This window comes from Sus scrofa, chromosome 15, assembly GCF_000003025.6.
Source record: "Sus scrofa isolate TJ Tabasco breed Duroc chromosome 15, Sscrofa11.1, whole genome shotgun sequence".
NCBI lineage: Eukaryota > Metazoa > Chordata > Mammalia > Artiodactyla > Suidae > Sus > Sus scrofa.
In genome coordinates, this window is record NC_010457.5 from 20,033,332 (window position 1) to 20,058,609 (window position 25,278).

At 40.1% G+C, this 25,278-nt stretch overlaps 2 long non-coding RNA genes across 3 annotated transcripts in view; one reads left to right on the forward strand and one right to left on the reverse strand.

Annotated features, from left to right (window-relative positions):
• LOC102159687 overlaps positions 1-25,278 on the reverse strand; it is a 68,967-nt gene that overhangs the window by 11,670 nt on the left and 32,019 nt on the right. For both annotated transcript variants that reach the window (XR_002339232.1, XR_002339231.1), the window contains 4 exons: positions 13,366-13,425; positions 9,961-10,463; positions 8,811-9,000; positions 1,475-1,538 (listed from right to left, as the gene is read on the reverse strand). This is a non-coding gene — a long non-coding RNA (uncharacterized LOC102159687). The remainder of the gene's footprint in view (positions 1-1,474; positions 1,539-8,810; positions 9,001-9,960; positions 10,464-13,365; positions 13,426-25,278) is intronic.
• Positions 15,609-21,990, forward strand: LOC110257057. The gene is made up of 2 exons (XR_002339233.1): positions 15,609-16,393; positions 20,413-21,990. It is a non-coding gene; the product is annotated as an uncharacterized LOC110257057 (long non-coding RNA).

A 25,278-nucleotide genomic window follows, 5' to 3' on the forward strand; every position in this document is an offset into this window, starting at 1 on the left:
GAAAACCTACATGGTCTGCAGGGCCAGACTCAAACACCAGGAAGGAATTCCTTAGTAATGCTGTAGCAGTTAAGGAAGTTGTTGTACTTTTAAGAGAAAACCCTGATCCTCCTTAGACTATGAACAGGTATGGTCTCCCTGTGTCCTTTCAAGGCAAACCTGGATACAGTGAACTATATTTGCATATCCACAACCTTTCCATGATGGTAGTCAGACCTCTGAATTCTTCAAATCAGGGGTTGCAATCTTTCAGAATTTGGGACTACCTAGGGAGATCAACTTGTCCTAGTTTACCCAGAAAGTTACCAGTTTTCACACTGAAAATCCCACATTCCAATAATCTCCCCCCACCAGTGTCCAGAAAATTGCGGTGATTAATCATTCTATGACCACTAGGAAAAGCAAATGTCCCATGGAGAGCAGCTGTCTGTATTTATTCTTGTAATCAACAAGCTGCAGTGGGCACAAATTATTATAATATCTTTTTCTACAGAAAACTGACTCTCATCTTTCCCCCTGGGGTCCTGGGGCTCACTGCTACCCATATCCACCCTGGAAAAGTCTCTGGAGTTTAGAAACAATCCAAGACAGCAAATCATAATTCAGATTTAAAAGCATCAGAAAATATATCCCACTGATGGGATTTGTCTCACCCACATATTAGACCATACTGGAAAGTCACAGCAAAATATATAGGATAAATGGAGTGCTAGCCAATAAATGGAAACCAAATATATCATAAATTCTAATCTAAAATTAAAATTATTGATAAAAGGTGTTCATTAATGAAGGAGACTTTCAAGCATGTATGTATGCTTCTCTGGCTGAAAATTTCCTAGAAGCTAATCATAGCTCTCTGAAACATAAACATAGTTTAATAAAATTTATAAGCTATAACTAAGCTGAAATCTGACCTATCAGAATAAAGCAATATGACATTAAAGGATTCTCAATGAATCCATCAAAATTAAACTACTTATATTCTCAGGGAAGGAACAACATTCATTCATAACCAGCTACCAGCATCTCCAGGGAAGAAATAACATTCATTTAATCAGCTACTAACATTTAAGAAAACATAGTTTCTTTCTTTCTTTCTTGGCCACATTGTACAACCACCTGATATGGGATATCAGTTCCTAGACCAGGGATTGAAACCCTGGAGCAGAGGTGGAAGTGCTGAGTCTTAACCACTAGACCACCAGGCAACTCCAAGAAAACATGTAGTTTACTTTGCAATGAGAAACAGTGTTGTAGTCTGGGGAACCTCAGGAAAAGAAAACAAACAACAACTACAACTACAACTACAACTACAACAAAAACAGCCATCTGAAAATAGGTCCTAAGTATACTTTTCCAGAAATTTTATTCAGGCTCCTACACAGTAAACAAGAAACTGTGAAGGAAATGAACAAACAGTAGAAAAGTTTTACTCGAAAGAGTTTTAATAGCAATAGCAATGACGTAGGCCTACCCTGGCAGTTCCTTGGCTTCTGTGCAGTTTATCCAAGTGATGTCTTAGGATCAGTTGAAGCAGACTATTAAATAAGAATAAAGTAATATGAAAACCTTTTCCCAGATATTCATGCAAAGAAGAAAATTACAATTTAAGATGGAATGCTAGACGCTTCCCTTTCACATGATGACCTCGTGGTTTCCTAGCTGTTACACATAAAAAAGGCATTTGACCAAAAATGACTAAATCTGTTGTATAGTTCATAAGATGTTAAAAGGAGGAGAACTATTCCCCCTTTCTTTTTTCCTTCCTTTTCCCTTCCTTTCTGTCTGTATATCAACTATACTGACCTTCCATATCTATATGTATGCATGTGTCTGTGTTTTATGACTTGGCAGGGGCCAAAGACTATTTTGTTGTTTTGGAAGCCAAGCACATGTTTATTACTCATTTGATAAATCCCACATGACAATCATAAGATTAGCTGGTTGTTTTTTCCAAGGTGTCACTACATCATGCTTTTCCTGCTTAAAACTGGTATCCCATTTCCTCAGCAATTTAATTCTTTGTCATGAATGTAAAGCTAAATTCCATACATCTTCTATAATGAAATCTACCACATAATGCCAGATTTATTTTGCTTTTTTTTTTTTCTTTTCTAGGCCACACCCACGGCATATGGAGGTTCCCAGGCTAGGGGTTGAATCGGAGCTGTAGCCACTGGTCTACACCAGAGCCACAGCAATGCGGGATCTGAGCCACGTCTGCAACATACACCACAGCTCACAGCAACGCCAGATCCTTAATCCACTGAGCAAAGCCTGGGATCAAACCTGCAACCTCATGGTTCCTAGTCAAATTGGTTAACACTGAGCCATGACGGGAACTCCAGATATAATGCCAGATTTAAATGAATAGCTTTAACACTTTTCATTTGGTAAATGAGGGAAGCAGCAGTTGAGGAAGGCAAATGGGGTAAAGGATGAGCTTCTATCATCAGCTTCTACGATTTCTGGGGCTGATGCACCTCTACTCAGGCCCAGAACCCAGGCTGTCCTTTGGGGCCTTTCCTCTTTGAGAGCTAGTCTTAAAGCTCAGATCAGGAGTTCCTGCTGTGGCGTAACAAGAGCGGCCACCTCTCTACAGCACCAGGACGCAGGTCTAACCCTCAGCCTGGCACAGTGGGTTAAAGGAACTCGTATTGCCACAGCAGCAGTATAGGCTGCTGCTGTGGCCAGGATCTGATCCCTGGCCTGGAAGCACCGTATGCCACTGGATGGCAAAAGAAGGAAGGAAAGAAAGAAGGAAGGAAGGAAGGAAGGAAGGAAGGAGAGAAAGAGAGAGAGAGAGAAAGATAGAAAGAAAGACAGAAAGAAAGAAAGAAAGAAAGAAAGAAAGAAAGAAAGAAAGAAAGAAAGAAAGAAAGAAAGGAAAAGAAAGAAACTCAGATCAACCTATTATCACCCAGATAGTTTTTTGTTTTTACCCAGCTTCCCACAATCCCAGAAACAGTGCTAGGTCCTGTTTCCCTGAAGAGAGATATTCTTGCATACAGTCTCCCAAGACAGAGTCCACATTGCATGAATTTAGTGTCTACAATACTGGTCATTTTCAAAACTAATGTGAAGTGAGAGAAGATCTTGTTTCTATAGCTTTTGCCCTTGGGTTAATTGGATCAACATTCCATTATTTCAACTGTGGGTTTTCTACCAAGGGGAAAGAACTTCATCTCTTCAGGAAGGGAAAGGATGAGACCTCTTCATGTGGAGAGTGCCTTCCCTGACTGGTGAAAGGGAACAGGCCCTGGGCATGCTCAGCTTAGCCCCTGTGCTTTATTGTTATTTCTCTGCCCAACCTCTCCTCAAGAATCTCTCATTCTGGAGTTCCCATTGTGGGTTGGCAGGTTAAGAACCCAATAGAATGTTCATCAGGATGTGGGTTTGATCCCCTGGCCTCACTCAGTAGGTTAAGGATTCAGTGATACTGAAAGCCGCAGCTCTGATTTACCCCTAGCCCGGGAATTTCCATATGCCACAGGTGCAACCCTAAAAAAGAAGAAAAAAAAAAAAAAAAAGAAAAGAATCTCTCATTCTGCTTCTCCATGAAGTAAGCTTTCTATGTCAGGATCTGGCCTTGTAACGAAGAGCCTTGAAGTTGGGATGGGTAGGGTCCCTCTAGAGGGAAAGTCATTAGGGAACCCAATTTTGGCTAATATCTATGCTCCATTCTCCAAACTGGACTTTTGCATATTTTGTTCTCCAACTGTCTGATTCTTGTGTCCACTTGTCAGCAAGGTCTGAACTCAGAGGACTGATAGGAAATGATCACTTCTTCCATAGGAACAAAGAACCCCTCAATCCTAGGGGCAAAAACAACAAAGGTTTATTTCTCCTCAGGTTTCATGTTCACTGGAACCCCCGTCATATTTTTCGATTGCACATGCCACACAATGGGAGATTAGGGCTTTTTAAAATTAGTTCAAATATTAGCACCTCTAAGCAGAACTTTATTAGAAAATACAAGAAGAAGAAATGTTCAGATTTGAATCCCGGGATATAATTACAATGACTGTCCCAGAGCAGTGTTTTCAAATGTCACTCTTTCTATTGGGGAGCCATGTTTTTAAAAATCAACCACAAAAAGATATCATCTACTGAATAGGCCTTTTCATACCCCGATTTATTTTTGGGAACACTTAATTCAGAGCTTTTCTTTCAGGGTGTCGGCACTTTCCCTTTTTGGATATGAGTTATACTAGACCAACCTCTATTATTTCTGGATTACATGTCAGCGATGGAAAATGAATTGAGTGCTTTGAGGAGGGAAAAAAAATCATCACCAGAAAGATGAATAGATGGATTGTACTGGGTTCCTAAAAGGAGGGGCTCTGGAACAATCATTGGTTTGAGTTTTCCGGGAAACGTATCTTCTTGGATACTCTTCAGAGTTGTGATAAATTCCTCCAGCAGCAGGTGGGAGGTAGGTCAATTGATAACAGGCTCTCTCTGGGCCCACTGACCTCAAAGAGAGGCCCTTCTTTGCTATGTGGCATTCAAATATAAAAACTGCTTTGCACTCTCAGATTTCAGGCATTTGGAGAAGAGTCAACAGACAGCTAAGGTGACATATTTATTGCTTTTGCCATAGAATGCAGAGATCTTTTTCAAGGGATATGTACTGTTCCTACTATGTGCCAGATAGTGCCATGTGCTGATGACACAACAATGATGAAAACGGACCTTTCCCCTACCTAATAGAGCTCTCTATCTTGTGGGAAGGAGAGTGGATTTAGCTGGTAAACAGCCTACCATTCAGGGACAGAAATACCATGACGAAAACACACAGGGTGCTATGGTAATCTTATAGGGAAGGAAATCAGGGAAGACTTCCTGAAAAAATCAACTTGTAGTTGTGATCTCAGAAGCAATAGGACTTAACCGGAGGTTGAGAGAATGAGCAAAGGCACTGAGGTTTGAGAGAATACGGTACATTTGAAAGGACTCAGAGTAGAAAGCACCTGTGCAGGTGAAGGAGAGGAACATTTTTTAAGGAAATAATTAAAGAGGAAAGGGATGTGGCATGAGGTTAAAGGAGCACGCAGATGCAAGATCATGGACGCTTTAGCAAAACATAGTAGGAAGTGTGGCCTCTATCTCTGTGAAAATAATCGCCGAATAATTTTCAGCAGGGAAGTGGCATAACTGAATTTACTTCTGGAGGCCACTCTGATTGCTATGTTGAAAATGGATTGGGAAAGACATCCTCTGGAGATAGGAGATGAAAACACCAGTGTAGGAGCCATGTAGCCATCCAAGTGAGAGACGACAGTCCCCTGAGATTACGTATTGGTTATGGAATGCACAAGATGGGCAGATCTGAGGAAAAATTTAGAAGGTAGAATTGACAAGGCTTGGTGAAAGACCTGATACAAATGGTGTAGGAAAGGGAGGGAATCTAGTCTGACACTGAGATTGCTCAAGTCTCTGGTTTGGACACTAGGTTCGTAGTGGAGTCATTTATTGAAACAGGGGACCCAGGAGAAAGAGCAGACTTGGAGGTGACAACCATGAATTCAGCTTGAGACACACTGATTTGAAGTGTGTAGTGGACACTGACAGGGGCACATTCGTATCCCCTAGGCCTACCATTCAAGTTGCCTGCAGACAGCTCCTCCATGTGAAGAAAGATTTTTACATCTCTCTGCTTGAGGTCATTCTTTGGCCACTAGAATGAGCTTCACTGCAGGGCCCTCGGAGTCACACTTAAAGTTCTAGGGTTGATGTCCCAGGAGTGACCAACCACAGCGAGGGATGGGAACTGAAGCAAAAGAACCTCAGCTTTCTTGCCTTTCTATGCATCAGTTCTGTGGCATCTTCCACCCAGTGTCTAGAGGGTCCCCAGGGAAGCTGAGCCGTGGACAACAACAGCAATAAGCTGCTTGTTGACATATTCTCTGTTGGCTTTCTTTCTTTTCTTGTCTCATATCTTATTCCTTTAGAATGCCTCCTGGGATCACCTCCTTCCAAAATAAACTATTTGCACCAAAACTGGAGTATTAGAATCTAAGACGAAGGTGTCTGTGAAACAACCTAGCAGAGGTTCCAGAAGGCATTTGGATATGAAGGTCTGAAACCCAGAAGGAAACTTTGGGCTGGAGGCTTATATTTAGGAGCCATCAACATGTGTTTTCTGGAGTTCCTGTTGTGGCTCAGCAGTCAGCGAACCCGACTAGCATTCATGAGGACGAGAGTTCAATTCCTGGCTTCCATTAGTGGGTTAAGGATCCAGCATTGCTGTGAGCTGTGGTGTAGGTTCCAGATGCGGCTCAGATCCTGTGTTGCTGTGGCTGTGGCACAGGCCAGCGGCTACAGCTCCAATTGGACCCCTAGCCTGGGAACCTCTATATGCCACAGGTGCAGCCCTAAATAACTTCTATATGCCACAGGTGCAGCCCTAAAAATACAAAAAAAAAAAAAAAAAAAAAACCAAAAAACGTGTTTTCTCACTGAAGTTGTGGATGTAGACTTTTTTTTTTTTAGGGCTGTACCTGTGGCACATGAAAGTTCCCGGGCTAAGGAGTGAGTCAGAGCTACAGCTGCTGGCCGATGTCACAGCTACAGCAACACCAGATCCAAGCCACATCTGTGGCCTACACCACAGCTCATGGCAACGCCCAATCCCTAAGCCACCAAGTGAAGTCAGGGATTGAAACTACAACCTCATGGACACCACTCTGGTTCGTAACCCACTGACCCACAATGGGAACTCAGATATTAATGATTTTTAAAGGAGTCTGTAGAAGAAGAGGAGGGTTTATCATAATATTATTTGGGGGACAAGAAACGGAAGCACTGACCTCACATGAGAGTGAAAAGGAACAATCAGAGAGGTTGGAGGAGAAGTAGCAGAGTGTGGTACCACACACATCAAGGCGGGGTACAATTATCTCAGGACAGAGGGGATCTCAGAAGTCTCTAAGACGTTAAAAAAAAAAAAAAGGTCGCTGGTTATATCTACAAGGAGGTAACTGGTGACCTTGGGGAGCATAATTTCAGTAGAACGTGAAGGCAAAGGCATCACAGATTAAGTCATGAATGAGAAGTGAGAAGTTAAAAGTTAACTTCTTAACTTTTAAGAAGTTAAGCTCTGAGGGGGAGGGACAAATAGAACAGTAGCTGGAGACAGACATTGAGAAGAGGAGGGGGGGTTCTTCCTGCAAATCTCCTTCAAATTTCTCTCTTCCTCTTCTGGCTCCCTGGATTTGTGATCCACGCCCAACCAGGTAAACCAGGATAACCTCAGTATTTTAATAAATAAATTAATTTATTTGGCCTTGGTGTGCAGTGGTTTGAAGTGGGATCTCAGTTCCTGGACCAGGGACTAAACCTAGGCCACAGTAGTGAAAGCACCAAATCCTAACCACTAGACCACCAGGGAACTCCCATTTGAAAAATCTCAGTTTATTTATTTTATTTCATTTTATTTTACTTAATTTTTTTTAATTTATTTATTTTTTTTGGCTGCACCCATGGTATGCAGAAGTTTCCGGGCCGGGAATCAAACCCACACTACAGCAGTAACCTGAGCCACAACAGTGACAATGCTGGATCCTTAACCCACTGAACCACTAGGAAACTCTGAAATCTCAGTATTTTAAAGTCAACTCCTTGGCAACCTTCATTTCATCTGCAACTTTTACTCCTCCTTGCTGTGCACCATCACATATTCACAGGTTCTGTGGACTTAGGGTTTCTTTTTTCATTTATTATTTATGTAAATGAATATTTATATTCATTGTTAATATTGTGTCACCACTGCATTGCATCAAATTCTTCTAAAACTAACTCTTCCAATTTGTGTGATATTCTTATACATAGTATACTGTTGCACAATAGTATATGTTTGGCCTGAAAGCAGTAGTGATTTTATAATTCATAATTTATATAAAAAACACAAAACTCAACATTTCAAGCCAAGCAATAAATATATTATGTGGTAGAAAATAAATATTGATAGGATTTTTCCCCTAGTGTTCCTAAAATTGGCGAGATAGCAGCTCAAAGATTATGAGGAAGCGATAAATATTAAACACCAATAGAAGCAGGGGCTGCCTAAAGGCTCCCAGAGCATACAGTTGGTCTTTACTAATGAGTCTTCTCCAGACCAAGCCCAGCTCCTGAAATTCCTATAAAGCTCTAATGAGCCCTATTCCACTCTGATCTGGAAGGGGAGAGGAAAGGAAGGGAAGCAGAAAGACAGGTGACATATATGTGTACAAGGACCGTGAAACATGAAAAGGGTGGCCTCACTCACCCACCGCCCAGCTGGTAGTGACAGGTGGCCAACTCACACAGGGGTCACAGCCCAGGCTGCAGGGTGACAGGTGTGGAAAGAGGAGTTACCTGAAGGCTGCCGATTGGCCCAGCTGCTCCCAACCTAGGCCACCATTCTCTACATGGAGAAGTCAAAAAATTCACTTATGGTCTCTGTGAGGATGGCTTCCCAGACTAATTGGCAGCTTGGCAAAGGACATAGGGAATGAGACACTAGCCTAGCAGGGAAGCAGGTAGAGATGCCCTGGGAATGTCTTAGGTCGCTCTAAGCACAGCAGAGGAACTGGGTGGCAAAAGGTATTTAAACACCTTCCAAGAAACTTCCACCCCTTTCTGGTCACATTAACCACCTAGCAAATGAAAATGGTTCACTATTCCTGAATACAGATAAAGCCTCAGACCTGGTGCAAGACACATTATATGCATTATGTCATTTGATCTTATCACCAGTTCAGTAAGTTCCTTTTAGCAACCATAATTAACAGAGAAAAAACTGAGGCCAGAGAAGTTTAGTTACTTACTGAAGGTTGCACAGCTGATACATTTCAGAGTTGGGATTCAAGTCCAAGACGTTGACCCCTTTAAACCAGGAAGTGCTTTATATAGCCTTCTCCTCAGGGTTGTTTCTTCCTCAGTGGAAGGATAATTGGAACCATCAGTTTATTTTGCTGTAGAACCTGTGGCTTTTTCTAGGGCTATCTGGGGTGAAGCCTAGAACAAATGTGCAAAGTAAGCAGTCAAAAGAATTACCAGCAGAGATAAAAGAATGCTGGGTAGGTGATCTACTCTAGCTACATCTCCAGGAAGATAGCTGACTTCTGATTGCTTAGATGAGAAGAGGGGAGAATGTGTAATAGTTCACATCAGCAAATACCCGTTTAGAGTCACCACCAGGAACAAAGGTGACATCTGGTATTTCATACGTAGTCTTCAGGAAGGCCTGTGTGACTTGATTTTCCTCTCTCCCTTGCAGCGGCTAAGCCACTATGGGAAAGGAACTTGTGTTGGGTTTGCTTTTCTAGGTCTGACACTGCCCTGAATCCTTGGTTCTTCACTGTGGTTGAGTCATCTTCATACCAGCACCTAGGGTGTGTTGTTAACAATGAACTGTAAAACGGTGTGACTGCTTGAGTTGTTACCAGTCATGTCTACTTGGCTGGCACATTCACATGGGCTGGAAATGACTGTGTGTAGCCATGGTATTCCTACCACTTCTCTCTCTTTCTGAGAGCATCATGGAGAGGATTAGGGTTATCACGTGGAACAGGACAATATGACCCCAGTATCAAATCATCTGCAAAACCTTGTTGACTCTTGGTAGAGAAGCAAAACTTAAATGCTCAAATTATGAACTCTACCTTGGAGAACCCCCACATTTTGCTGCATGTGTGTGTGTGTGTTAACCTAAAACATTTTTATTGTGTAAATTATTATAGTGTTATTTTGATAATTTTCTTCCTTTGAGGTAAAGTTCTAGGAATTTTAACTCATGTATAGATTCATGCAACTACCTCCATGATCAGGATACAGAACAATCCCATTACCCATTTCCCCCCAAAGACTCTATGCTGTTATTTCTTTATAGTCACTCACTCCTAGGCCCAGAATACCACTGATCTTTCTTCCTGTTTACAGTTTTGTCTCTAGAAAGCCATATAAGTGGAATCTTACAGCATGTAACCTCTTGACATCAGCTTTTTTCAATTAGCACAATGTCTTAATGATTCATCCAACTTGTGTATCAATACTTCCGTTTTTTTCTCTTGCTGAGTAGTATCCCATGGTATGAATGTGTCATCGCCATTAATTTCTCAAAAATTCATTCTATTTTAAAATTGAAGTTTAATTCATACACTGTAACATTAACGCCTTTACCTTAGTTTTGCAAAAAAGAAAAAAAAAAGAATAAGCAAGGGGTCATTTGAAAATTCTTACTCCATAAAGACTCAAGCTTTAAGACGGAAACAGATTTTTGGACACACCATGTTTGTCTGACTTTCTCCAGTAGATTGTTTCTATATTTGGAGAATGTTCAGTACAATTCCTTCTCCATCTGCTTATACTCATGTTATTAACAAATGTTCATGCCTGTCAATTGATTTCAGATTGGCTCTCCAACGTTTTGCATTGCCTTTATTCTTTAATTCTTTTCTTTTTTTTTGGATAGGTAATACCTGTATATTGCACAAAAGACAAAATGGCATATACCAAGGTAAATAAGGGTCTCTTACCCTCTGTCTCCCAGCAACTCAGTCCCCTCTGTGGTTAACAATCTTCTCAATTTTTTAAGGCATCATTAGAGAGCTATTCTATGCATTTCAAATATTTCCATATATCAATGTATGAAAATGTACACACACATATATAGAAGCATACAAATATATGTATATGTACATATATAAATAGATGCTTATAATATCAAGGTGTGTACTTACATACTCACAGACATTTCCCCCCCTACACAAATGGGAGCATATTCTGCCAAATGTTCTCTATATTATACACCCTTATTCGCTTAAGTTCCCTTCTCCCGGAATTCTTTCCAGAAAAGTGCATTTAAAGCAGTCTGTTAAGTTCATTTTACTTTATTGTATGAGTGGATGATAATTTCTTTAGGCATCTCATTACTGAAGATGGTCCAGTAACCTTCTAAACTTTGCTCATACAATGAATATATATCATTTTATTTGTATCATTTCACAGAAATGGAAGCATCTTTGTAGGATAATATCTTAGAAGTGGAATTTCTGGGTCAAGGGGTATGTGATTTATTTTTGAAAGGTCTGGCCAAAGTATCCTTCAGGGAAGTCATATCAATATCTTATTGGCAATGTATCACAATATTTCTACATTATCTGTATTTATTTAGCAACTGATTGTTTTAACATAATTGCAGATATTAATTGATATTCTATTATAAATGTCAGAAAATTAGCATTACTATTTTCTTTCTTTTCATGACATTAACACTTTCGAAGAGCCTAGGCTATTTACTTTGAAGACTGTCCCTCAGTTTCAGTCTATCTTTTCTTTAAAACAAAGAACCAACTTCAAATAACTCAAAGCAAAATACAAGGAAAACTTTCCAAACATAAAAAAATAAGCAAAATAAAATTTAAAAATACAGTTAGTAAGAATATCTACCATCGGGCGCTGGAGGTGGGGGAGTGATGAGAGGAGAAAAAAAATAGGTGAGAGAGATTAAGAAGTACAAAGTTCCAATTACAAAATAAATGAGTTATGGGTATGAAATGTACAGTGTGGGGAATATAATCAATAATTATGTAGCATCTTTATAGAATGACAGCTGGTAACAGACTTATCATGATCATTTTGAAATGTATAGAAATACAGAGTCACTATGTTGCACACCAGGAGCTAACAGTGTTGTAGGTCAATTTTACTTCAAAAACAAACAAAATCATAGAAAAAGAGATCAGATTGTGTTTACCAGAGGCGACAGGTGGGGATGGGGGTGGGGAGTGGGGGAATTGGATGAAGGAAATCAAAAGGTAAACTTTCAGTTATAAATAAGTATCAGAGGTACAATATGCAAATAACACTGATGTATGTTATACATGAAGGATGTTAACAGTGTAAATCCTAAGAGTTCTCATCACAAGGAAAAATTTTTTTTCTACTTCTTTAATTTTGTATCTATATGGGATGTTGGATGTGCACTAAACTTACTGTGGTAATCATTTCAAGATCTATGTAGGTTAAATTATCATGCTGCACACCTTTAATGTATACAGTGCTGTATGTCAGTTATATCTCAATAAAACTAGAAGAAAAAAGGAAGAATACATATCTGTTTGTTTGTTTGACTATTTACCATTTTTTGAACACTTACTACATGCCAGATATTGAATTCAGCACTTTGCCGAGGGGTAGTAGCTAACACTTATTGGATGCTGAATTTGTACCAACTAAGATGCAAAGGCTTTATGAGCATGATTTCCTGTATTCCTCACAATGATCCTTCAACGTTCTCCATATTATTCATGAGTAACCCATGGCACAGAGAGGGAGAACTGTTTGCTTCAGGTTATGGAATTAGTAATTTTCCTGTGCCTTTCCTTCCTTTCTCTTCTTTTCAAGTTACAAATACTATACATGCTTGTTAAAATAATCCAGAGATGGGTAAAGTAAAAGTAGGGTGCCCACCCCACACCAGAGGTAACCTCTATTAACAACTGGATGTGTTTCTTTTTTTAATAATGAGATTTTTTTCTTTTCTTTTTATAAAGATTTTTATTTTTTCCATTATAGCTGCTTTACAGTGTTCTGCCAATCTTCTACAGTCAGGGTGACCCAGTCATACATACATGTATACATCCTTTTTTCTTACATATTTCTAAACCATCTTGTGTTGGAGCCAAGATTTGGATCCCACCTTTTCTGACTTCAAAGCCTTTATTCCTCATGAATATTCAAAGATTCCTTACATATGCAAATAGCAAATTACATAATTATCTACATAAAATACAATAGTTCTTAAAACTCTTATTCTGAAGTATGTGGAATGATTGGTGAATGGGGACCTGCTGTACAGAACAGAGAACTCTACCTAATATTCTGTGATAATCTATATGGAAAAAGAATCTGAAAGAGAATGGATGTGTGTATAACTGACTCACTTCGTTGTACAGCAGAAATTATCACAACACTGTAAGTCAACTATACTTCAATAAAATGTAAAAAAAAAAAACACCTCTTATCAACTGGATTATGGACGAAAAGCTAAAACATATTAAGTACCATCTCTCTGATACAAAGAGTTTTTTTAATCCATAGCATAAAGAAGACTAAATTAACTAATTAATTAAAACTAAAACAGATTTTGATAAATGACACCCTGCAAGTACTTGCCATTTAGCCAAGTGTTGACTATAAAAATAGAAATAATAAGCCATGTGACCAAAGAGGAGGAAAACAAGCAGCTAAAACCAAAAGCAGTTTTGTTCTGCAGTAGCTAACCTAGTTGAAGATTTGCTATATAGAAGGAGCTTGGAGTCACTGGTTCCAACAAAATTCTTGTAGCTAGTATTAGATTACCTATAATACAGTACTGACCATATGGTATCCTGGTGAGATTATAATGGTGACCAGTAAGTTGGGCATGTTCCACCTGACCTAAGAATAAAAACAAGCAAAGGATCAGTGGTAATGGTACTGAGAAATGAGAACTCTTTTCTTCATGTCACAGAAGATCCAACTGAAAAAATTATCCTCATATATTGAAAGTTGCTTCCTTTATAATCTGAGAAACTGGACAGTGAGGAGGACCCATCAGTTTCACTGAGTTAAGACCCCCTCTGCCTTCTTTCTGTTTCCACTGGGTGCATTGATTCCACTGGGACTCTGAGGAAAGGCCCCTTGTTTGTTAATATTTTACTTAGAAACATTTCATCTCTAATTTCCTTTTCTTGGGTTGTCCTTGCCCCATCTTGGAATCAAGGTAAGTATAACTCCATAACATAAAGTTCATAGCTTTCTCCTTATAAATCTTCTCCTTATAAATCTCTAAAGACTTTGGATTATCATTTCTTTAAAGTTTTTTTTTTTCGTGAGTGGGCTTTTTTTTTTTTTTTTTTCCCTTGCTTTTTAGGGCCTCACCCATGGTATATGGAAGTTCCCAGGATAGGGGTAAAATTGTAGCTACAGCTGCTGACCTACGCCACAGCCACAGCCACAGCAACACAGGATCCAAAACAAATCTGTGATCTACACCACAGGTCAAGACAACACTGGGTCCTTAACCCACTGACCAAGGCCAGGGATTGAACCCACATTCTCATGGATCCTAGTCAGGTTTGTTGACTATTGAGCCATGAAAAGAACTCCAAGGTTTGTTAAAATAGACCATAAAATTGTCTGCACCTTCTCTTTTAGTAAGCAGAAAGAGAAACGCCAGGAGAGTCCTGATCACTCTATTTCTTCATTGGGTTTTGTTTCATTAGATTATTTTTTGTCAATGTTGTTAATTTTTGTTTTCTAGAGAATAATACATTTTCTTTAAGTTTTCAAATTTATTGGCAAAAAGTTCTTTCTACTGTTTGTTTATAATTTTAAAAATTTCTATTTCTCTAATTCTGCCCCTTTCTTTGCTGATCTGTCTCTTATATTTTCATTCTGTTTCTCTCTGTGTCAATATTTTAAGAAATCTATTTTTTTTTTTTTTTTGGCTTTTTAATTGTCTTTTTAAGGCTGCACCCGCAGCATATGGAGGTTCCCAGGCTAGGGGTCTAATTGGAGCTGTAGCCTCCAGCCTATGCCAGAGCCACAGCAATGCCAGATCCAAGCTGTGTCTGAACTACACCACAGCTCATGGCAACACCAGATCCTTAACCCACTGAGCGAGGCCAGGGATTGAACCTGTAACCTCGTGGTTCCTAGTCAGATTTGTTTCCACTCTGCCACAATGGGAGCGCCTTAAGAAATCTATTTTACAAGGCTTTTTAAAGAACCAGCTTTCAGTGTTGATAATTTTTGTTATTCTTTTTGGAAATTTATTCTTTTTTTTTTAATTTAATTTTATTTTATTTTCCCACTGTACAGCAAGGGGATCCTGCATCCTCATGGATCCTAGTTGGGTTCGTACAATATTGTATAGCAAGAAGCTCACAGCAAGTTGGAAAAACAAGTTTCTTGTCCACTAAGCAATTAGAAAATACTTTAAGGAAAGAATATAATTAACCACCTAAATACAGGAACAGATCCACATTACGTAGGGCCCCAGGCCTTTACAACTTAGAAGATCTTTCCAGAAAAAAAAAAAAATACAAAATTATAAGTAAAAATTAGGTATGCAGTCTTGGAGGGGGCTGTCCAAGGAATGGGGTGCTTTTTAAATCCATCTCACCTAAATATCCTTGGGCCAAAAGAAGGCTAGTGAACAGGAGTTGCCATTGTGGCTCGGTGGGTTAAAAACCCAACTGGTATCCATGAAGATGTGGGTTCAATCCCTGGCCGCATTCAGGGGGTAAGCATCTGGCATTGCTGCAAGCTGCAGTGTAGGTCACAGATGTGGCTCAGATCTGGTGTGGCTGTGGTGCAGGCCCGCAGCTGCAGCTCTGATTTGACCCCTAGCCTGAGAATTTCCACATGCCTCAGCTACAGCCCTAAATAGCACCAAAAAAAAAAAAAAAAAGGCTAGTGAAGGAAGGAATCAATGTCAGCCAGGAATATCAGCAGAAGTTTTAAGGAGAAAATGGGACTTTGAAGCATGAATCTGACTGGGCATGATACGGGTAAAGGCTGGGGACAAAGTATAAGCATTCTGTTCAGGGGAGGCAGAGACCGCCACTCACCTGAAACCCACTGGGATGCTGGCCAGAGGGGAACCACTGGGTTTGCTGAGGAAGGCAGTGCCTACTTGAAATACAAAGATGGAAAGGCTGCTGGAAACCTTGTGTGTTCCTCGGCCTTACATCATTACACAGTGAGAGGCATCGAGAAGATGGGAAGTCTGGCGCCAAGGGCAGGCCTCTCAGGAGGGTTGGAAAGAGGCAAGGAGAGCTAATTGAGGAAGTAGTCCGGGTGTGTTTTAATGAAGGCCTGGTAAATTATGGGTGGCAGAAAGGAGGGAGGAGTAAAACAAGAGGACAATAGAGAGTAAGAATGAAAAGGGATCACTCAAGTAGGTGTGAGGACTAGAGAAGAGTAAAAGTCAGAGATAATTTTTACTTTCTGAGCCTGGCTGATGGAAGGAATGGCTGTGGATTTTCCAGGAATGTAGGGGTTGGTTGAATTTGGTTCTAGAGAAGTGAAATCCAATAGCAACAAAAAATTGCAACAACTGGGGTAAGTCCATCACCAGAGGGGGCTGAGTCCCTGGGACAGGGAGGGATCCTGAACAGAGCTTAACTAGCTCTGCTGGCATTATTAGCCTTTGCAGTCTTTTCCGCATACCAGCTCCCCATCAGAGCAACACATTCTTTCTCCATTAGGTTTACAGCACTAAGAACCTTGTGGTCAGCTTTTGCTCTTCTAGCTGACTAAGAAGTCTTTTGCTTTCAGTGTGGCTTTTGTTGAACACTCTTACGAGTTTAATTACAATTTAACACTCAGAATTTCAGCCTAATCTGCCCCCTCTCTCCAGGTGAGTGGACAAGAGGTCTAGCCACAAGGAAAATAGAAAGAAGAAAATGGATCTGAGAGGACAGTACATAAAAAAAGGAGGAATGGAGTTAGAAAGAAGGAAGAGTCTTTTGATGATTCAAAATGTTATTTACTGCATACCTGTCACACACCAAGCTCTGTACTTGGAACAAAAGCCATTGCTTTGGAAGAGATGCAGTCTCTGCCCTGAAGGTATCTGGGTTTTCAAGGATGGGTGTTTGGGAAAGTGACAGGGTCAGGCAGAGGATTAAAAACAACAGTTTCTAGAAGGTGGGGAACAGGAAGATGAATTTAGTTTCAGCCATGTTAAATTTGGTGTTATGGAAATGTACAGAATTTCTAATAAACAACTGTAAACATGGGAATGGAGTTCAGGAAAGAAGGCAGGGCAAGAGCTATAAATTTAGAAGTTCCCGCTGTGGTGCAACAGGATCTGGGACATTTCTGCAGTGGCAAGATGCAGGTTCTATCCCCAGCTTGGCATAGTGGGTTAAAGATCCAGCATTAAAATCAGTTAAAGATCTGATCTTTGGCCCAGGAAATCCATATGCTGAGGGGTGGCCAAAAAAAAAAAAAAAAAAGAGAGAGAGAGAAAGAAAGAGATAAATTTTAGAGTATAGCAACCAGCATAAGTTCATGCCTGAGGCAGGTATGGGAATGAAAGTATTGTTTTCAAGGCCAAAAGGGTAATATCAGTGGAGGGTTTTTGTTTGGTTGGTTGGTTTGGTTTTTTTTTTCTTTTTTTTGCTTTTTAGGGCGGAATCAATCTGTGGTATATGGAAGTTCCCAGTCTAGGGGTCCAGCTGGAGCTGCAGCTGCTGGCCTACACCACAGCCACAACAACGTAGGATCCAAGCCATGTCTATGATCTACACCACAGCTCAAGGCAACACCGGATCCTTAACACCCTGAGCGAGGTCAGGGATCAAACCTGCATCCTTGATATTAGTTGGATTCATTTCTACTGCACCACAATGGGAACTCTCATTGGCGGTTTTTAACAGGGCTACAGATGCTTCAAAAATTAAAGAGTTATGCACAATTGGTGAAAGAAAGGAAAAGTGTTAAAACCAATAAGTGTGGTGACAATAGCATAAACAAATCAGCAAAACTTGGAGGCGGGTCAATGTCAGACCTTGCTTTTTGAGATATAAATTTCCCTGTAAGCAATACTTTACCTACATCCCAAAATGTTGATATGTAGTTTGTGTTAATGCTCATTTCTTTTTTCCTTTTTTTGGTCTCTTTAGGGCCACACCCGTGGCACATGGAAGTTCTCAGGCTAGGGGTCGAATCGGAGCTGCAGCTGCTGGCCTATACCACAGCCACAGCAACGTGGGATCTGAGCCAAATCTGCGACCTACACCACAGGTCATGGCAACACTGGGTCCTTAACCCACTGAATGAGGCCAGGGATTGAACCTGCCTCCTCATGTATACTAGTCATGTTCGTCACTGCTGAGCTACAATGGGAACTCTGTGTTGCTGCTCATTTATAAATACTTACCCAAGAATTATTTGGATGTAATTTCTTTTTTTTTTTTTTTTTTTTTTTTTTTTTTTGTCTTTTTGCCTTTTCTAGGGCCACTCTCGTGGCATATGGAGGTTCCCAGGCTAGGGGTAGAATCGGAGCTGTAGCTGCCAGCCTACGCCAGAGCCACAGCAGCTCCAGATCCAAGCCATGTCTGCAACCTACACCACAGCTCACGGCAATGCCAGATCCTTAACCCAATGAGCAAGGCCAGGGATCGAACCCACAACCTCATGGTTCCTAGTCGGATTCGTTAACCACTGAGCCACGACGGGAACTTCTGTAATTTCTTTTTTCTTTCTTTTTTTCTTTTTTTTTTTGTCTTTTTAGGGCCACACCCTCAGCATATGGAAGTTCCCAGGCTAGGTGTTGAATTGGAGCTGTAGCCACCGGCGCATGCCATGGCCACAGCAACACCAGATCCAGGCCATGTCTGCAAACTACACTGCAGCTTATGGCAATGCCGGATCCTTAACCCACTGAGCAAGACCAGGGATTGAACCTGCATGCTCAGGGATGCTAGTCAGATTTGTTTCTGCTGAGCCACAAGGGGAACTCCTAGAAGTATAGGGGGTTATACTGGTCATGATACATGGATGATAGATAGATACAGATATATAGATTTTACTAAAGAGATATTTGATACAGAGGATTGATTCCATGGTGGCCATGGACTGAAAAGCCAGCTGGGGACACTGAGGCAATCCAGAGATTAGCAAAGGCAGGAAGTCATTACCACAGCAGGGACAATTGAAGGAGGTGGCTTTACCCAAGCTTAAAGCTGAACCCATCTGAAGTGTGTTAGAGCCAAAGTGGAGACTGCCCAACAGAAGCCAGGAGCCAAAAGAGGAAATCCATAGGAAGCAGGAAGCATCCTCCTTTCCCCTTTCTGCCTCCTAATCTAAGGTCAATGGGCCAGGATGCCAGACCCCAAAGCATCCTGGGAAATGTAGTTTTCCCTTTGTAGGGAGAAGAGTAAGGGGAAAACGGCACAGAGGAGGTGACTGTCTTTTGCTACTGATTTGCAAGTTTATTATATTGTGATTAAAGATGGTATTGGTATTTACTGAATAATTATTTGGTATTTATTGAAACTCATTTTGTGGCGTAGGACACAGTCAGGTTTTGTAAATGTTCCCAAGTGTTGTTGAAAAGAATGCATATTCCCTGTCTTGTGTGTGTGTGCAGTGTTCCACAAACGTCCTTCAGACTTTGTTGGTTGTGTTGTCCACACAATAAAGATACATCTTTATCCATACAACTCTGTGGATGGCATGAAGTCAGTTTTTGAAAGAAGTTTGTTAAAAAATCTTTCATTATGATTGTGAATTTATCAAATTCACAGGCCAGCTCTATGAAAAATAGTCTGTAAAGTGCATGAATGGAAATGGTTAGAAGGCTGGTTCAGATGAGAAATGATGGTAAGGTGGCCTAAGATTGTAAAAATGTAGAGAAAGGGAGAACTTAATGCTAATTCCTAGGTTTCTGGCTTGTATAACTGGATGGATGGTGGTATGGAACACTGTATATGGACTGCCATTGACCAGAGTTTTTCCTGGAGCAAATTACATCAACTCTCTGGGCACAATTTTCTTATTTGTAAAAATGGGTATGGGAGTTCCCTAGTGGCCTTGCAGGTTAGGATCCGGCATTGTCACTGCTGTGGCATGGGTTTCACCCCTCACCTGGGAATTTCTGCATGGTGAGGGCCTAGCTAAAAACAATGGGGGGGGGGATGTTAAAATAACCAATTGTATTTAACAGGGTTATTTTGATGGTGAAAAGAGTTAATATTTATAAAGTACTTAGCACCATAACTACATAATTCTTCTATACAAGCTTGTATTATTACAACTAGTATAGGGATAAAGGAGTGAAGGTTGGGTTTGAGGTGGTAAATCAAGATTTCCTATTGAGGAGTTCCCCAGTGTGGTGCAGTGGAAACGAATCTGACTAGTAACCATGAGGTTTCGGGTTCGATCCCTGGCCTCACTCAGTGGGTTAAGGATCCAGCGTTGGGGTGAACTGTAGTGTAGGTTACAGACGTGGCTCAGATCCTGCATTGCTGTGGCTATGGTGTAGGCTGGCAGCTGTAGCTCCAATTCGACCCCTAGCCTGGGAACTTCCATATGCCACAAGTGCAGCCCTAAAAAGCAAAAAAAAAAAGAGAGAGAGAGAAAGATTTTTTTATTGAGGCTCATTATGTTTGAGTTGTTTTGTTAGTTATTTCAATAAAAAGGGTCTGAGTGATCTAGCAAACACTGCTTAGGGATGAAAGAGGATGGAAGTGAGAAAAGACCACTAGAAGGTCGAAGACAACCTACAAGAGTTGGCAGAATCAAGGGAAGATTGTCTTAGGAAGGGAGAGTAAATAATGGTTTCAGGAGAAAATAAGGAGCCACCTCAGAGGGAGATGGAATAACTGAACAACTGCCTACATGTATTTTCTGTTTATTTTTGTTTTGCAGTGTTGCAGTGTGTTGTCCTCTGGCTTGCTTCTGGTTAAGGAGGTCAATCACCCCCAAAAGGCTACAGAATAGTCGCGTTCTGGACAAAATGACTGTAATTAAGAGAGCAACATTAACTTACCTTGTGTGTGATTTATCATATGATTAGTAAACAAATTACTCTAGTGACAGTTGTTGAGAAGCCTGTATTAAACTTCTGGTGCAACAGGAAAAAGTGACAAACAGGACAAAGATTCATGAGCACATATGTTTTAAGCTCTGAGCTACTGTGTGGAATGAAAATGGAAATTATGAATTCCACAATAGGCACTGCCTTGGCAGATTTTAGTGTGAGATTATGCATGACCACACCTCTTTCACAAGTTTATGCACGCTTAGGAATTTTCTTATTAAGGATGTTATACAATCTGCATTTTAGTAAGGGCATGCAAATGAATGGAAAGAATATTCCCAGGCAAATTAATCTTGATTTATAATTATGCGTCTCCCTTCACTGGGTTAGTGCCAAATTACTTTTTCTTTTCTGCATTGTTAAGGAGGGGAGTGTTGCTTTAAGCTTACTGTAACTGGAACTATGTTTCATAAACCAGTTTTAGATCAATCACACATAAATTATAAGATTCAATTAAGAAGCCATTAACATATTTCACATAAATAGAAAATAAAGAGCAAGTTCTGTGTGAAGACAGGAGATGGAATGCACACTTCTTTCTTCCTGTCTTCCTGAGACCCCACTAACTCAGCCAGTTAGGGGATATTTCAAGGCTTAAACCCAATACATGCAGAGAGCTGGAGAAGAGATCATTCTGGAAGCTAGAAAGCAGATGTGTACATAGTGAGAGAATAAGCAGAGCTGAGAAAGCTGAATTCCAATCAAGCAGAAAAGAAAATGAAGGACTAATCTGATTTACAGAAAATCAAAGACTTAGAAACTAAAGGCAGTAGGTCTTTGTGGAGGTGAGGATAAAAGGGGAATAGACTTAATAAGGAGGGCTGTTAGGAATGCTGTTTTAGAAGGAATTGGATCCTTAGACTCCTTTCCAGATCCATGCACCATCTCAGAAACTGCCCCTTCCTTAACTGGCAAAGAGTGATGGTTTATCTTCAGAATAAAGTAAAATAGATGATCTGCAAGGAAGAACAGCAGTGCAATTGAAAGTGAGGGAACTGTACTAACAACGGAGATAAACGAATGTATGCAACGGAGATAAACGAATGTATGCACATGGGCTCTGGTGACATAACATGCCAAATCCACCTTTCTTAGTTCTGAGTGTAGGACATTGAAAGCTAGACCTCCACCCTCCTGGTGAGACACTAAGAGTTTTCCGGGAAATATGGCTAGTCCACGAAGAAAGCCATGACACTGGAAAGACACTGACATCAGAAGTTTCCTCATTAAACAGCCCACTCTGATGCTCCTGTAGTGCAAATCATATCAGACCAGCCTGTCTCTTACTCCTCACAGCTTCCAGTCAATATTTTAGTATTTCACTCTGAAATGTTGTCAGATGAAAAGACTATGTATGCGATATGTGAGGAAAGCTAACTTGGAAAAGAGAAATTAAAGAGAAAAAATAATGTTGAAGAAGTAAAGATAAAATAGGAGTTCCTGTTGTGGCTCAGTGGGTTAAAAACCTCAGTGTCCTATGATGATGTGGGTTTGATCCCTGGCCTTTCTCAGTGGGTTAAGGATCTGGTGTTTCCACAAGTTGCAGCACAAGTTGCCGATACAACTTGGATCTGGTGTTGCTGTGGCTGTGGCTATGGTGTAGGCCAGCAGCTACAGCTCAGATTTGAATCCTAGCATGGGAACTTCCATATGCCACCAGTGTGGCCTTAAAAAAGAAAAAAGAAAGATAAAATAAATGTCAAAAATATCACAAAGAGAAGTGACTGTAACTATGAATCAAGAACAGAATTTTATCCCCAAATAAACAAGTAAATAAATGGAATATTCCAAAAACATAAAGAAAATCTTGGAAATTAAATACAATAGCAGAAATAAAAATATTTGATAGGAAGGTTAAAATATAAAGTTGAGGAATTTTACCAGTCAAAATAAAAGAAGATAGAAAATAGGAGATAAAAAATTAAGAGAATTAAGAAATTGATCATGGAACATTAGCATAAAAAAAAGAGAGACAAAAAAATAGAGAAAATGGAGAGGAGGAGATAGTTAATGATCTGTTTCCCAACTGAAGCATTTACCAAGTGAAAACAGATTCAGACTAGTACAACAATGTTGTGAAATTTCAAACATTTAGGACAGCAGAAGATCCTGTAAGATTATAAAGAAGAAAAGAAAATCCAGATCATATACATAGGATCAACAATTAGTGAGAATAAAAATGTACCCCCAAACTCAGGCAAAGGTGATTGTTCTGTAGTCATGGTAACAAGTAGCCATTAAAATGGCTTTAAATTTATTTCATCAACCAAAGGCAACTACCCTGGATGAATATGCCTTTGCAAACCAACTGATCAATATGAGTCGCTCACTCCTGGCAGTTGGCCCATCAGGGATGGAATCACTCCAGCAAACACACCCAAGGAACTGTGATTCTGCAGATGATGGCAACACACTGAAGCCTCTGAAAATCCACCAGTCCCTGAACTCCATGCTCCTCCCCAAAACCCCACTGAAGCCTCGAAAAATCCACCAGTCCTTGAACTCCATCTCCCCCAAAACCCCACTGAAGCCTCTGTAGGTCCACCAGTCCCTGAACTTTGTGCTCCCTCTGACCCCAGACAAGCTTAGCAGTCTTTTTTGCTTGGAGAGACTGTGCTTGACCAGCATAGCTCTCCCATACAATGGAAAGCAGTAAAGTCAGCTTTGTTGTTTTATTTCAGATATTGAGTGCTGGTCTCATCAACTGTTGACACAGATTTTTAACTTCTGAACAGGAGTATTGGAAGCTACAAAACAGTGGAGAAAGGCTTTCAAAATTCTGAAGGAAAATAATTAACAACTTAGAATTCTACACCCATCCAAACCATCATCTAAATACAAGTTTTTAGAAAGACATTTTCAGATATGCAAGCTCTTAAGCAATTTACTTTCTTAGGAAGTCAGTGGCAGAAACAACACAAGAAGAAGATGTGGGTTATTGGAAACAGGAGATCCAATACAGGAAAAAAGCAAAAGACAGATGCAGGACAGTGGTCAAAAGCGTCCCAGGATGGTCGTTATGCCCCAGAACAAACTGATCCATGTTGAGGTTTGCATCAGCTGTCTAGTGCTGCATAACAAATCAACCTGAAATGTAGTGGCTTAAAACAACCATTCAGCTCACTTTCCTGGGCAGTTCTTCTGCTTGATCTTAGATAGGCTCACTAGAATCTGCAGTCAGGTGTCAGGTTAGCTGTGGGCAATTAGTTCCAGATGGCTACATTCTCATGTCTGACAGGTGATGTGGCAGTGGCTAGGGCCACTGGGGAGACTGGGCTACATTTCTCTCCTTATCCAGCAGCTGAGCCTTGCTCTTCATACGACAGCAGGACTCTAAGTGCCCAAAGCACAAAGACTTTTCAAACCCCTACTATGTTGTATATGCTAACACTTCATTGGCCAAAGTAAATCACATGGTCAAGTTCAGAATCAAAGTGGAAAGTATACTTAAAGAGCAAGGCTACAGATTTTGACTTTATATGAGAAATCATAAATTTCAAGTATATATATATATATAAACTCATGTTTTTTGGTAGAAAATTTGATTCTGCTGACATTTTGTTGTATCTGTGCTTTTTATACATATTAATAATTGTGAATGTCATTTTTTGACATTAACTATACTACCATAATTTTAATGGCTTTGTGATTTTTTTATTTTATAGATGTATGAGAATATATTTACCAATTCCTATGTGGGTATTTTTATAATCATGAAATAGGTTGGAACTTATTTAATTTTGTATTTTAAAACTAAATCCATACACAAATTTAAATAATTAGCTAGAATACTTATACTTTAGAAAATAATTATTACATGGCTGGACAGTCTCCATCCTCATTAAAAGAAAACACCAGAATATATACCATTCATTAGCTATTTAAAAAAAAGTTAAAGATCAAGAAAGCATACGGAGCTTCCGTCGTGGCGCAGTGGTTAACGAATCCGACTAGGAACCACGAGGTTGCGGGTTCAATCCCTGCCCTTGTTCAGTGGATTGACGATCTGGCGTTGCCGTGAGCTGTGGTGTAGGTTGCAGACGCGGCTCAGATCCTGCGTTGCTGTGGCTCTGGCGTAGACTGGTGGCCACAGCTCCGACTGGACCTCTAGCCTGGGAACCTCCATATGCCATGGGAGCGGCCCAAAAAATGGCAAAAAGACAAAAAAAAAAAAAAAAGATCAAGGAAGCATAGCTACAAGAAAGGAAATTATTATTGGATTATTATTACTAGCTATCTACCACAGAGCTTATTAGACGGTTCAAGGAAAAAAACTTTTAAGAAGATGATGAAATTGGTAAAATGTAGCTGATGTGTCTGAACATGTTGAGAAAAGATTTAGACAATTATTAAAGATTTTGGTGTTGAATTCATGATAAATATAAAGATATCTAAGCAAAGGAAAAGCACAGGCCATTATTAACTCTGAAGATAATAGAACATTGTTCAGCTAATAAAACAAACCATAATTTTCAATAGATTGAATCATAGTGTTAAATTAGTTCAAAATCAGCCAGTGAACACTGAATATTGAACTAATGAAAATGATAATTTGATCAAATCATGAGAAAAATGGGTGCAAAAAGTGGATACAAGTAGTGGAGCAGGAAGGTAAAAGAGAGCTGAGCCCTACTCTCTCATTCCTCTTCCTGAATAGAAAAATCAAGAGATCATATCTAGGAGTCCCCATTGCA